Source organism: Phyllobates terribilis, unplaced genomic scaffold (genome assembly GCF_046119375.1).
Source record: "Phyllobates terribilis strain yellow unplaced genomic scaffold, ASM4611937v1 Scaffold_71__1_contigs__length_7168151, whole genome shotgun sequence".
In the NCBI taxonomy this organism is placed as follows: domain Eukaryota; kingdom Metazoa; phylum Chordata; class Amphibia; order Anura; family Dendrobatidae; genus Phyllobates; species Phyllobates terribilis.
The window spans coordinates 125,095-139,763 of NW_027362831.1; positions in this window are offsets into that span (position 1 = coordinate 125,095).

Here is a 14,669-nt window from a genome sequence, read left to right on the forward strand (position 1 = left end):
ACGCCACTGCCACTGTTCCTCTGGTGGTGGAGGACGGGGAATATGAAATTTCCCGCATCCTTAATTCTAGACGGTATAGAGGGAGTTTGCAGTATCTCATCCCTTGGAAGGGTTTCGGTCCCGAGGATAACTCATGGGTGAGGGCGGATGATGTTTCTGCTTCCAGACTTGTCAGAGCATTTCACAGGAGGTTTCCTGATAAGCCTGGGCCTAGGGGATCCGGAGGATCCTCATAGAAGAGGGGGTACTGTTAGAACTCTCCTGTTGGGTTTTTTCTAGTTTGCTGGTCACATGACCTTTTTTGCCTATTTAAACCTGCTCTGCCCTTCTGGCCTTGCTGGACTTCATTCTAATTTCAACTCTTTATCTAGCCAGGTGCTTTGTTACCTTACTCCGTCAGTTTAGCTAGGTCTCTTGACCTCTATTTTCTATGTTGTTTTGTTTGTCCTTTTCTGCTACAATTTCTGTTAGGAGGTGTCCATCTTACTCCCAGTCCCTAGTTCTTGTAGGGATCCCTCCCTCACATCTATAGGTCTTCATACAGACTAGCTGAGGACTTTAGCAGGTCTGATCACAGGATCAGGTTCCCCGTTACATCGTAGGGATTAAGCTTAGTTCTATTGTAGGGACAGATCTCCTGTCTTTCCTTAGTGCTTGTAGCAGATCATAACAATAAACGCACTCAGCCATGTGAGGATTTTTTTTTTTTTTCAGAACGAGTTGTAGTTTTGAATGATGCAATTAATTTTGCTATAAAACATACATTATAAAAGAGGCAGCCATACTTGCCAATACCTAGTCGAAATACTAATATACTACGGGATGTATCAGCCCTCAGGTGGAGACAGAGCTGGTGCAAAATACTAATGAAATAACCACTCTCACACCTACCATTTTTTTTTTGGACCATAAGACGCACCTAGGTTTTAGAGGAGAAAAAAAAAATTGAAGCAAAAAACGTGTTCATGATGCACTTTTAAGGGGGAGGAGGTCTTCTTCTGACACTGGTATAGGGGTAATGTCCCCCAATTCTGACAATATCCCCCATCCTGGTATGTATGCATGGCACCCCTAATCCCTATCCTGGTGTGCATGGCACCCCTAATCCCTTTCCTGGTGTGCATGGCACCCCTAATCCCTTTCCTGGTGTGCATGGCACCCCTAATCCCTGTCCTGGTATGCATGGCACCCCTCATTCCTGTCTTGGTATGCATGGCACCCCTCATCCCTGTCCTGGTATGCATGGCACCCATCATCCCTGTCCTGGTATGCATGGCACCCCTCATCCCTGTCCTGGTATGCATGGCACCCCTCATCCCTTTCCTGGTATGCATGGCAACCCTCATCCCTGTCCTGGTATGCATGGCACCCCTCATCCCTGTCCTGGTATGCATGGCACCCCTCATCCCTGTCCTGGTATGCATGGCACCCCTCATCCCTGTCCTGGTATGCATGGCACCCCTCATCCCTGTCCTGGTATGCATGGCACCCCTCATCCCTGTCCTGGTATGCATGGCACCCCTCATCCCTGTCCTGGTATGCATAGCACCCCTCATCCCTGTCCTGGTATGCATGGCACCCCTCATCCCTGTCCTGGTATGCATGGCACCCCTCATCCCCGTCCTTGTATCCATGGCACAGCAATCCCCATCCTGGTATGCATGGCACAGCAGTCCCCATCCTGGTATGCATGGCACCCCTAATCCCTATCCTGTTATGTATGACCCCCTCATCTTTATCCTGTTACATATGCCCCCATCATCTTTATCCTGGTATGTATGGCCCCCTCATCTTTATTCTGGTTTGTATGGCCCCCTCATCTTTATCCTGGTTTGTATGGCCCCCTCATCCTTATCCTAGTATGCATGGTCCCCGTAATCCCCATCATGCTGCACATATAAAAAAATAAATATATAAACACTCCTACTCACCTTTCTTCTCTCCTCCAGCGCTGACGCCTGTCTGCCCGCACTGATCTCCCCATGTGAGCCGCGCATGGCGTCACTGCCATGCGCGGCTCACAAGGAGAGATCAGCTGTCGGAAGTCACTGCTCCCCGCGCCGGGACTGTGTGCGCGGGGAGCAGTGACTTCATGCTCCTTCATAGCCGGCACACAGCTTAGCCGCGCTGCGGCTCCTGCTGCTGCTGGGTTATCTCGTGTGCCCGCTTATTAAAGGGCATGAATATTCACCCCCTCCCCACGCCCATGGACATGGAGAGAGGTTAAATATTCATGCCCTTTAACAGCGGGCACAGGCGATTCCGGCAGCAGCTGCGGCTACACTGTGTGCTGCTATTAAGGAGCATGAATATTCAGTGTTCCCCATGGGCGTGGGGAGCAGTGAATATTCATTTTGTTTAGCAGCGGGGACAGCGTAGGCTGCTGCCTCCTGTGCCCCACTCCTCCACCGCTACCGCTCCCCACAGCACAGTATATATACTCACCCCTCCCCAACATTCGGACTATAAGATGCACCCCCCATTTTCCTCCAAAATTTTGGAGGAAAAAAATGCGTCTTATAGTCTGAAAAATACGGTACTATTCATGGAGGGGATTAGAAATGCACAGGATAAGGCTTGTATAGGGCGCCAGTCACACAGATACATGTAGTGCAACATGCCAACTTGCTGCCTATTAGTGATGCCAAAGCTATTACAGAATTTCCCCAAAAATAAGCCCTAGCATGATTTTACAGGATTTTTGGAGGATGCTTGACATATAGGCCCTACTCCAAAAATAAACCTTAGTTAGTCAGGGCTGGCGTTAGGAGAGGGGAGCAACTGGGCAATTTATCAGGGCCCCTACTCTCTTTGGGGCTCTAAGCATTTCTATTCCAAGGCTGCTTAAGGACCTTTGGTGACATCATAGTCATGTGACCATAATGTCAGCAAAGGTTCTTGAACTGTGGGAGCCTAGAGTAACTGAAGAGTAGATAGACTGGTATGTAGGGGGGGAGACTGGACAATTTCTCTAGGTTCCCACTCTGAGGCCCTCAGCGTTTCTATTCCAAGGTTCAGACTACTTAAGGACCTTTGGAGAAATCACTGTCCTATGACCCTGATGTCACCAAAGGTCTTTTAACAGAGGAAGTCTAGAGGAGCTGAGACAGGCTGGTATGTATGTGCAGTGTGTGTGTCTGTGTATATTCTTGTGTATGTGCAATGTGTGTGATATGACATGATTATTATATATGGATAAATGAAGACATTCCCTGAAAATAAGCCCTAACCCATCTTTTTGAGCAAAAAATGATATAAGACCTTGTCTTATTTTCTGTAAAAGATGCTAGATCAGGCGGTCTGCCGAGCACTATATATGTGCACCCTACAAGAACAGACACATGGTTTCCACCAACACTACAAAAGCCTGGCTGCATCCTGCAAGGATGGAAAATTATGTAAGGTATTAGTTAATATTTTGACCAAAATATGTAAGCCTGCACCTACGTCAGGGGTCCTCATTGTCTTTCCAGCGAAAAGACAATATAACGTATTGGAAAACCAGATTTAACGCTGGCAGTAAAATGTTTTACCTCATAAAAAGAATAAGGCTGTGTGCCCACAATGTGTTTTTCAAGCATTTATGCTGCGGAATTTCCGCAGTATAAACGCTTCAAAAACGCTTGGTAATCCGCCCCCCATGGTCCCCAATGACAAGACGCACTTTCAGTGGCCATGGTGCGGTTTTTTCCGCAGCGTTTATGCTGCGCTCAAAAATCTGCAGCATGTCCATTAATTTTGCGGAAGCGCGGCGTAATCGCCGCTATTGACTTGCATTGAGACGCATATAATCCGTGTCAGTACATTTGTACTCACGGATTATATGCGTTTCTATGTGCGGATGGTACCCAGGTCTGGAGTAGAGTAGACTCTCATCCAGACCTGGGTACCATAGAAACTGTAAAAAATAGAATTTAAAATAAAAAATAAGGTTTATACTCACCTTCCGATGTCTTCCCGGTGTTTTGTCTGCTACGTCCAGTGACTTGCAATGTTCGCGTGGTTGTGAAGGACCTGCCATGACGTCACTGAGTCATGTGACCCATCACATGGCTCAATGACGTCACCGCAGGTCCTTCACACCACCGCGAGCAGTGCAAGACACTGGACGGAGCAGACAAAACACCGGGAAGACATCGGAAGGTGAGTATAAACTTTATTTTTTTTTTGTTTTTCACCATTCTTATTCTCTTTTTTAACTAACTTGGTCACACTACTATAAATCCATGCCCGTTGCAACAAGGTGGACAAGTTGTCAAGCACTTTTCCAAGTGATGCTAAAATCGCTTGGAAAAGTACTTGATAACCCGCATGCAGAAATGCGCATGCAAAGACGCTTCACAAACACTTCTACCTGGCGGGAAAAACGCATGTAAAATCCGCATGCGTTTTTCCTGCCAGGGAGAAGCGTAAAAAATATGCAGCATTTCTGCATCGTGGGCACATAGCCTCAGCCTCGATCCCATACTGTCCTGTCTGTATACTTGCTTTTGCTTCATTCTCTGCCCAGGAGCTGTGGTTCCTGCACAGTCAGACAGCCATTACACAGTATACGATTATCTCCACACATTATATTTTTACACATCCAATTGTGGAACTTATTAATCCAATGTATGTTGATTAAAATGTACTTTAATATGACAACCCCTTTTGAACTTGGAGGGACCCTTTACTGCCGTGCAGCAATCATAAATGCCCAAAGGCAAAACCCTCTTGGGGAGGGGAGAATAAGTGAACATGTTTGTTGGTAATGCCTCAGTGTTGTTGGACACGTGCACTTATTGGCACTTGCAGTAATCGTTGTTTATGGCTACTTGTAGCATCTGCACAGTGGAAACCTACCTTACTTAAAGGGGTTGTCCGTACTTGGCCAGTGCCAGACTCTTGAATGAAATTGGAAAACCCTATACTTACCTCCCACACCAGTGCCGTTCCAGCAGTGTTGGCGCCAGGTCTCTCGGTGCTCACGTGACAATATGAAATCTGCAGCCAATTGGGGGGTGTGATCGTCCACTCTGATGAAATAATAAAGGCAACAGCCGGCGACATAGTGTCATGTGAGTGCCAGGAGACCCGATGCCTAATATTGCTGAAAAGGCGCCAGTGCAGGAGATGAATATAAGCCTCTCTTATTTAACATGGAGAACTCAGGCATTTAGGATGGGGTTGTCCAAGTAGAACTCTTGTGTATATTATTTAGCCAAAATTAAAATGTACCAAATATCCACATGTGCAAATACCGTATATAAAGCCTTTTACTCCAAATTCCGTTATTTCTCCTCTGATCTCATCAGTGGCCGTTCATTCAAAGCCACAAAGTGTTTGTCTATCCTGATATCTTGTGGAACAGCCTGGCCTCACATGGGTTCTCCTCCCTCTTATCTCGGACCCTCAGTATTGAGACCCTCACTTTTTTCATGCCCCTACATCTTTATATTTAATGCGGAAAGACTACCAGGAAATGTAGTTTCTGATCACTTGAGTCTTTTCTAATGTGATCGGTTTCATTATACCCTTATACCATCCACAGCAGTATACGAAAAGGAGTGTAGGTGTGAGTTGTGCAGAGGTAGTGGCTGCACCCAGGCACTGATGCGGAAATCCCAGCTCCCCTCTGCCCATTACCGTTCACCAGTTTTATATGTGATGCATGGTGGTTCAGCAGACAGATTCTAGGGCAAAATAACTACTAAATAATGTCATGTTATAATGACAGATCTGTCACAAGCAGTTTTTCAAGTTGTAGAGCAATAACCTGAATCTCCCCAGTTGTTCTTTCATAACCATATTCACCAGCATTCATAACCATATTCACCAGCATTCATAACCATATTCACCAGCATTCATAACCATAGTCACCAGCATTCATAACCATATTCACCAGCATTCATAACCATAGTCACCAGCATTCATAACCATAGTCACCAGCATTCATAACCATAGTCACCAGCATTCATAACCATAGTCACCAGCATTGGCTGCAATTTCATGAAACCTCATTGTGCGCTAAGGGGATAATATATCATCTAGACATATTCAGAGATAAAGCTAAAATACAACACCAATAGCACAGTAATAATGGCAATCATTTATTGAAAACAATGTAATATATAGAATTTTTTTATTTTTCCATGTATAATGTAGCCAGCAAGGGTGAGTCTATTTTAGCTTTTAATAATTATTTGCTAAAATAAAGTGGCTGACATTACAAATTATTGCCTAAATGGGCACAAAGCTGCCAGTCAGCGAGCAACACTGACCATAGCACTGGATAGGGGAAAGCTGTGGACCCCGTATAGCCAGGTTGACAATCGCACCAAGGACGGCTGTAGATGCCGCAGTTGTGTCCTGTAATTCATGCGTCACATCTCCCAACAAGGATTCCAGAGTTTGGATTTTATGACTTCACTTCTGAATCCACCTGGGGAACGTGGCACAGGGGCCTCATTGCTGCTTATGCTCCATCCCAGTTGGCACAGAGCAGACTGCCAGTGGTCACGTTGGCAGTGGAGCAGCAGCTTTCAGCCCTCTGTAAGTAGGTCAGATACATTGTGTGACTGCTTTGCCGCAGATCAGCACATATAGAGATGGAGGTAATAGGAAGATGTGGAAGAATGTTCTTCAGATTGGCAGGCCAGCCATGCTTGTTACTGATGACATGAAACATGATGATGTTGGCATTTTGAGTGCAGGTAGTAGGAGCTGATGGTACAGAAATAAATGAACTCCAGTAGATAGTCTTGCGTCAAGATACAGGAGGATTAGATGGTATGACGGTATTATGCTGTTTCTCCGCTTAGTGGTAAGTTGTGCTCCATGCTGGACCCACAAACGGGAAACTCGTGAAAATCCTCTGTTCTCTAGCAGGAATTGTCTCGTTCACGCCATCACTGCGCGGTGCTGGGATCTGCTGTCTCATGGTGACATACGGGTTCCTTCCTATAATAACTGGAGATGGCGCTTTTCCTGTCCTTATGTCTTTCCAGTTTATATTTGAAAAGAAGGGGTGCGTTCTGATTTTTCCATTAACCCCTAGCCGGACATAATGGTCTTTGCAGAGTAGTTTGGACATAATGTCCATAGCATCGTGGTCAGTGAGGTTTTCATATGATGGTTCTTCGTACAAGACATTATTCACAATCTCTTCAGTGGTGTCTCCTGGAAATGGTGAGTCTTGGAAAATCATGTCGTACAATATGACTCCAAAGGCGAACCAGTCCACACCTTCACCATAAGCGTCTCCCATGATCATTTCTGGGGCGCCATACCCAGGTGTTCCACTGAAATCTCTGGCATTAAATCTCTTATCAAACTCGTATAGAGATAGTCCAAAATCAGTAATCTTTATGTGGCCGTCACCAGTCAGCAGGATGTTATCCGGTTTTAAGTCCCGGTGAATGATGTCATTGCTGTGCAGGAATTGTAGGCCACAAACGATTTCTGCTCTTATAAATCTTACAGGTTCCTTCAGGGGAATGGTACTATATATATAGTGAAGCAGATCCCCTCCACTGGCCAGCTCGGTGACAAAATACGCATGGTTTTCCGTATGAAACGCGGCATGGCAATGGGTTAGGAATCTGCTGTTGTGGCTAAGCTTCAGGACATGGTGTTCTACAAGGCATTCAGGGAAGGAGATTAGGCTTTCTTTCTTAATGATTTTAAGGGCCACACTTTCTTTCCTTATTTTATCAGTGGCCAGCATAACCTTCCCATAACTCCCTTCTCCAAGTATGCCATGGCAGATAAACTTATCCCTGGTGAGAGGGACAGTGATCTTTATTTTTTTGCTACTGGGGCCACTACATTCACCTGAGATGTCATCTTGACTGGTGGCTGGATCTTCCTGATGTTTCCTTTTTCTCCCAGTTCTCTTCTCTTCTGCTGCACTTTCATTACCTTTCAGGTTAATGATCCTGGTTGGACCCAAAGTCCTCAGTTTTTTTAGATTATCAGCTCGATTTGTGATGTATCCCACAAGCTTTTCACATCTGTTTTGTACAGTGTCTAGGAAGGAAATATTCTGGGTTCCCTCATTGACAGGTAATACCTGACCAACCTGCCAGGATTTCTTGGAATCCATCTTCCTTATCTTTGCTGGAGGTTCCTGGTTATTTCCAGTGTCTTCTCCATCTGGTGTTTCTTTCCTTTTTCTCTTTCTATTCCCTGTAAAGTCCATGTTGCATCAGGCAACAACAGGGCAATTATCCAAAAACGTATGTAAAATTATCAGAAAATGCAATCCACACGTATATTGTAGTCAAAGCCAACTACAACTAAAGCTCAATGGCTGCAGTCAGTTGTTTATGGAACTTTGTGGAATGTGATGTCACTGTGCCGGTGATGTCACACTCACTGTGATGTCAGCAGATGCATGCGAGTGTTCCATCTCTGCTGAACGTGAAAGTCTCAGAAGGGGCGGGGCTTAGTCACCATTGACTATAATGGAGTCTGTTGAGTGGGTAGTATTTAGTGACCTGAAGCTGGAAATCAGTGGGATAAATGACATCAGGATTTAGGAATAAGTTACAGTAGTTTTATATTTGTTTTAATTTATTTTATACAAAAAAAGAGCATGGACCGCACCTCCAAAAAAATCATACATTGATCTAATGCCTCTCAGCAAAAATATACATAACTGAACATGAGGTTCTTAGTTTAACATTCTGATCAGACTGTATGAAGCCCACTGCCACGTCACGGCAAACCTCGTAGTGGGTCCTAACATTTCCTGCCTAAAAGGAGCGGCGCCATGTGCCAACCACCGCTACAGTGAGAATGCACCAGCAGGGCGGGCGGCCTGGTGCCTCACAGCATCCATGCTTCAAGACCGAGTCCCCATGACTCCAGGCCGCGGCGCCCCACAAGCACAAAACCACAGCAACAATGGCTGACACATTGCACCAACACCACATGAAAGGAGCATTGTGACTCACCTTCCTCAAGCTCTCAAGTGAGAGCAAAATAGGCTAGACCCTCTTTGCAGACTCCTGCTAATTAAAATTGCCTGTGCCAAATGGGATGAGTGCTGGTCCAAGAAAGGGAAAAGAATAAGCTGGTTCATTGACGTGGCAGTGGGCTTCACACAGTCTGATCAGAATGTTAAGCTAAGAACCTCATGTTCAGTAATATGTATTTTTGCTGAGCGGCATTAGATCAAATGTATGATTTTTGGAGGTGCGGTCCATGCTCTTTTTTTTTTGTATTATTTATTTTATGTTACATTATTTTGTGTAGGGCTGTGATGATATACATTTTTCAGTTCTTTTGTGTCAAATTTAAAGGAAAGTGTGTTAACCACTTCCTGACTGCCCACTGCACATAAACGTCCGCGCTTGCTGGGCTCTGTACATCGCAGATGTTTATGAACGGTCGGCGGTCTTGTAGCGCTCAGGGCCCCCAGGGTCCTGCACCCTGCGATTCCTGTGCAGAGCGATAGCTCTAACAGGTGACATCCTCGAGACCGGATTGGATCAGGTTCCAATAAAGTTAACCCTTTGCTATCTTCTACTACCCCTGGCAAAAATTATGGAATCACCGGGCTCGGAGGATGCTCATGCAGTTGTTTAATGTTGTTGAAAAAAAGCAGATCACAGACATGGCACAAAACTAAAGTCATTTCAAATGGCAACTTTAGGGCTTTAAGAAACACTAAAAGAAATCAAGATTAAAAATGTGGTACTCAGTAAGGGTAATTTTTTTCAGACCAAGCAGAGAGGAAAAAATTATGGAATCGCTCAATTCTGAGGAAAAAATTATGGAATCACCCTGTAAATTTTAATTTACAAATCTAACACCTGCATCAAATTAGATCTGCTCGTTAGTCTGCATCTAAAAAGGAGTGATCACACCTTGAAAAGCTGTTGCACCAAGTGGACTGACATGAATCATGGCTCCAACACGAGAGATGTCAATTGAAACAAAGGAGATGATTATCATACTCTTAAAAGAAGGTAAGTCATCACGCAATGTTGCAAAATATGTTGGTTGTTCACATTCAGCTGTGTCTAAAATCTGGACCAAATACAAACAACATGGGAAGGTTGTTAAAAGAAAACATACTGGTAGACCAAGGAAGACATCAATGTGTCAAGACCGGAAACTAAGCAATATGTCTCCAAAACAGGAAATGCACAACAAAACAAATGAGGAACGAATAGGAGGAAACTGGAGTCAATGTCTGTGACCGAACTGTAAGAAACCGCCTAAAGGAAATGAGATTTACATACAGAAAAGCTAAACATAAGCCATCATTAACACCTAAACAGAAAAAAACAAGGTTACAATGGGCTAAGGAAAAGCAATCGTGGACTGTGGATGACTGTATGAAAGTCATATTCAGTGATGAATCGCGAATCTGCATTGGGCAAGGTGATGATGCTGGAACTTTTGTTTGGTGCCGTTCTAATGAGATTTATAAAGATGACTGCATGAAGAGAACATGCAAATTTTCACAGTCATTGATGATATGGGGCTGCATGTCAGGTAAAGGCACTGGGGAAATGGCTGTCATTACATCTTCAATAAATGCCCAAGTTTACATTGATATTTTGGACAGTTTTCTAATCCCATCAATTGAAAGGATGTTTGCGGATGATAACATCATTTTTCAAGATGATTATGCATCCTGCCATAGAGCAAAAACTGTGAAAACATTCCTTGAAAAGAAGACACATAAGGTCAATGTCATAGCCTGCAAATAGTCCGGATCTCAATCCAATTGAAAATCTTTGGAAGTTGAAGAAAATGGTCCATGACAGGGCTCCAACCTGCAAAGCTGATCTGGCAACAGCAATCAGAGAAAGTTGGAGCCAGATTGATAAAGGGTACTGTTTGTCACTCATTAAGTCCATGCCTCAGAGACTGCTTTAAAGCCAGAGGTGGTAGTGATGTATTGGAGTGTTCTTTTGTGTGTTTGTTTTTCATGATTCCATATTTTTTTCCTCAGAATTGAGTGATTGAGTGATTCCATAATTTTTTCCCTCTGCTTGGTCTGAAAAAAATTACCCTGACTGAGTGCCACATTTTTTATCTTAATTTCTTTTAGTGTTTCTTAAAGCCCTGAAGTTGCCATTTGGAATGACTTTAGTTTTGTGCCATGTCTGTGATCTGATTTTTTTCAACAGCATTAAACAACTGAATGAACATCCTCAGAGCCCGGTGATTCCATAATTTTTGCCAGGGGTTATAGATGCTGTGATCCATAGCGATCACGGCACATAGAAGAGAGGGAGAGGCAGTTGTGCACTCACCTTTGACGGCCTCCGAGATAAGGTCTGACGTGGTCATGGCAGCCGGAGATCACATGATGACCTCCGAGGCTGCCAGGTACGGTGGCCTGTTAGGCTCAGCCATCAACGGAGTCTAACAGGAGATCTACCAGTGTAAAACTAACATCCGGTCTCATGCAATGCAATACATGTGTATTGCATTGCATGAGACCTGTGATGATAAAAATATTCCCATAGAGGGACTAAGTGAGAAAGTTAAAAACAGAAAGTTTAAAAATTGGGTCACTTGAGGGGGATTCAGCTCTTCTAGTGCTTAAGGGCTCTGTATACGTAGTCCGCAAACTATTCTACAATAATTTGTTCTCCAAAAGCGAAATAGTGCTCCGTCCCTCCCGGGTGTCGCCGTGTGCCTAAGCAGTACTGTACAGCCACATATGGGATATTGCCACGTTCAGCAGAAATTGTGTGATACATTTCGGCACCATTTTTACCCATTGCCTTGTGTGAAAATGTAAAATCTGAGGCTAAAACTAATTTTTTTTGTGGTAAAAATAGAATTATTTTTTTCTTCGCTGCCCAATGGTATAAATTTCTGAGAGTCACATGTGGTGTCAGTTTGATCACTGCATCCGTAGAGGAATTCATTGAGAGATGTAGTTTGTAAAATGGGGTCACTTATGGGGGTTTCCTGCTGCTTTAGGACCTCAGTCTCTCCCAGTGGGTCATGGCACCTGCAAACCACAACAGTAAAATCTGCACTATAATATGCCAATTTTTCCCTTCTGAGCTTTGCACTGTGCCTGAAAAGTAGGCTTCCAGTATCCATTGTTTCAGATGCTGCACATCTCGTATCTTGATGGTCTGGTGTGGTATATGGGGTACAAAGATAGTGGGGCCATTCTTCATCAGTGGAAACCTCAATGCCACTGGATATCTGAAATTGCTACACGATGATGTGTTGCCCTCTTTATGCACTGAAGATGGCACGTTCCCTGAGTTTTTCCAACAAGATGGTGCACCACCACATTATGGGTGTCAGGTCCGAGCATTCCTACATGAACAGTTTCCTGGAAAGTGGATTGGTTGTCGTGGACCTGTTGAATGGCCACCAAGGTCTCCCGATCTGACCCCCTTAGACTTTTATCTTTGAGGTCATCTGAAGGCAATTGTCTATGCTGTGAAGATACGAGATGTGCAGCATCTGAAACAACGGATACTGGAAGCCTGTGCTAGCATTTCTTCTGCAGTGTTGCTATCAGTGTGTCAAGAGTGGAAGAAGAGGGTTGCATTGACAATCCAACACAATGGGCAGCACTTTGAACACATTTGATAAGTGGTCATAAACTTGTAAAAAACTCATGAAATAATAAAGTTACGTTAAAACCAAGCACATCATTGTTTTTCTTATGAAATTCTCAATAAGTTTGATGTGTCACATGACCCTCTTCCCATTGAAAAAAATTAAGTTGAATCCAAAATGGCCAACTTCAAAATGGCCGCCATGGTCACCACCCATCTGGAAAAGTTTTCCCCTTCCCTTATACTAATGTGCCACAAACAGGAAGTTGATATCACCAACCATTCCCATTTTATTTAGGTGTATCCATATAAATGGCCCACCCTGTAGTTTTAATCCTTCTAACTTCCTAACCAAAAAAAATTGTTTAAAAAATTGCGCAGATGTAAAAGAACTATTTTGTGTGACCTAACTCTCTGGTTTAAGGGCATAAAAATTAAATGTTTAAAAATTGCAAAATTTTCCCAATTTTGCCAAATTTCTGATATTTTAAAAAATAATCTAGTTACCGTATTTTTCGGACTATAAGATGCACCAGACCATGACCATAAGACACACCTGGGTTTTAGAGAAGGAAAATAGAAAAGAAAATTTAAGCAAAAAATGTGGTCATGATGCTCCCCATCCTGGTATGCATGGCACCCCTCATCCCCATCCCGGTATGCATGGCACCCCTCATCCCCATCCCGGTATGCATGGCACCCCTCCATCCCGGTTTGCATGGCACCCCTCCATCCCAGTTTGTATGGCACCCCTCATCCCCATCCTGGTATGCATGGCACCCCTCATCCCCATCCTGGTATGCATGGCACCCCTCATCCCCATCCTGGTATGCATGGCACCCCTCATCCCCATCCTGGTATGCATGGCACCCCTCATCCCCATCCTGGTATGCATGGCACCCCTCATCCCCATCCCGGTATGCATGGCACCGCTCCATCCCGGTATGCATGGCACCTCTCCATCCCGGTATGCATGGCACCTCTCCACCCCAAAATTTTGGAGGAAAAAAGTTCGTCTTATAATCCGAGAAATACAGTATATCTAGAAAAAAAATTACTACTATCCTGACTACTATCATGAAGTACAATATGTCACAATAAAACAATCTCAGAACCACTGGGATATGTTGAAGCGTTTCAGAGTTATTACCTCAAAAAGTGACGCTGGTCAGAATTGAAAAAAATTGGCCTGATCACAAAGGCAAAAACTGGCTCTGGCGCGAAAGGGTTAAATCTATAAGTTTAAAAAATATCTATTTCTGCTATTTTTATTAAAAACACAAAATTCTACTGTGGAAGGGCTAACAAAATGTACTTGTGAACAAATCTTTTGCAAATTACCCAGATATCAAGAGTTTCCAAAAGGTAATTCTGCCCAACTATGGTACATTGGGTAGTAAGAAAAGGGGAGTCAGTGTTTAGCAGGTCTATATTACAGCTCCACAGGGTTTATTACCCCTCTCCCATGACCTTGTAAGGTGAGGCTCCATAGCTAAGCTACAGTATGGAGATTGGTGACCGCATATCTGGGCAGATGAGTTCATTACAGCTTCACACAGATCTTTACCCGGCGTTTCTAAGCTTCTGAGTAGCAACCTGACTAGTAATATTATTATACAAGATTTGATCATTTATTACATAGTTTGTAAAGCCGAATAAAGACTTGCGTCCATCAAGTTCGACCTGTTAGTCCTGTAATTGCTACAGTTGATCCAGAGGAGGGCAAAAACCCCAAATGATTTAGCCAATCTTCACCTGAGGAAAAATTCCCTCCCGACTCTGAAACCAGCAGTCAGAATAAATCCCTGTATCAACCTACTATTTTATTTTATTTTTAAGTATATGCTGAAATCTGCCTGGTATCTAGAAATGCATCCAGTCCCCGCTTGAACTGGTGTAGTGAATCCGACATTACCGTCTCCTCACTCAGTGAATTCCATATTCTCACTGCTCTTACCGTAAAGAACCCCTTCCTATGCTGGTGCTGAAACATTTTCTCTTCCAGTCTTAGTGAATGCCCTCTTGTTACCGTAATATCCCTCTTTTTGAATAAATCCCGGGCAAGGTCTCTATACTGTCCCCTAACATATTTGTACACATTTATTATGTCCCCCCTCAACCTTCTCTTTTCCAGGCTGA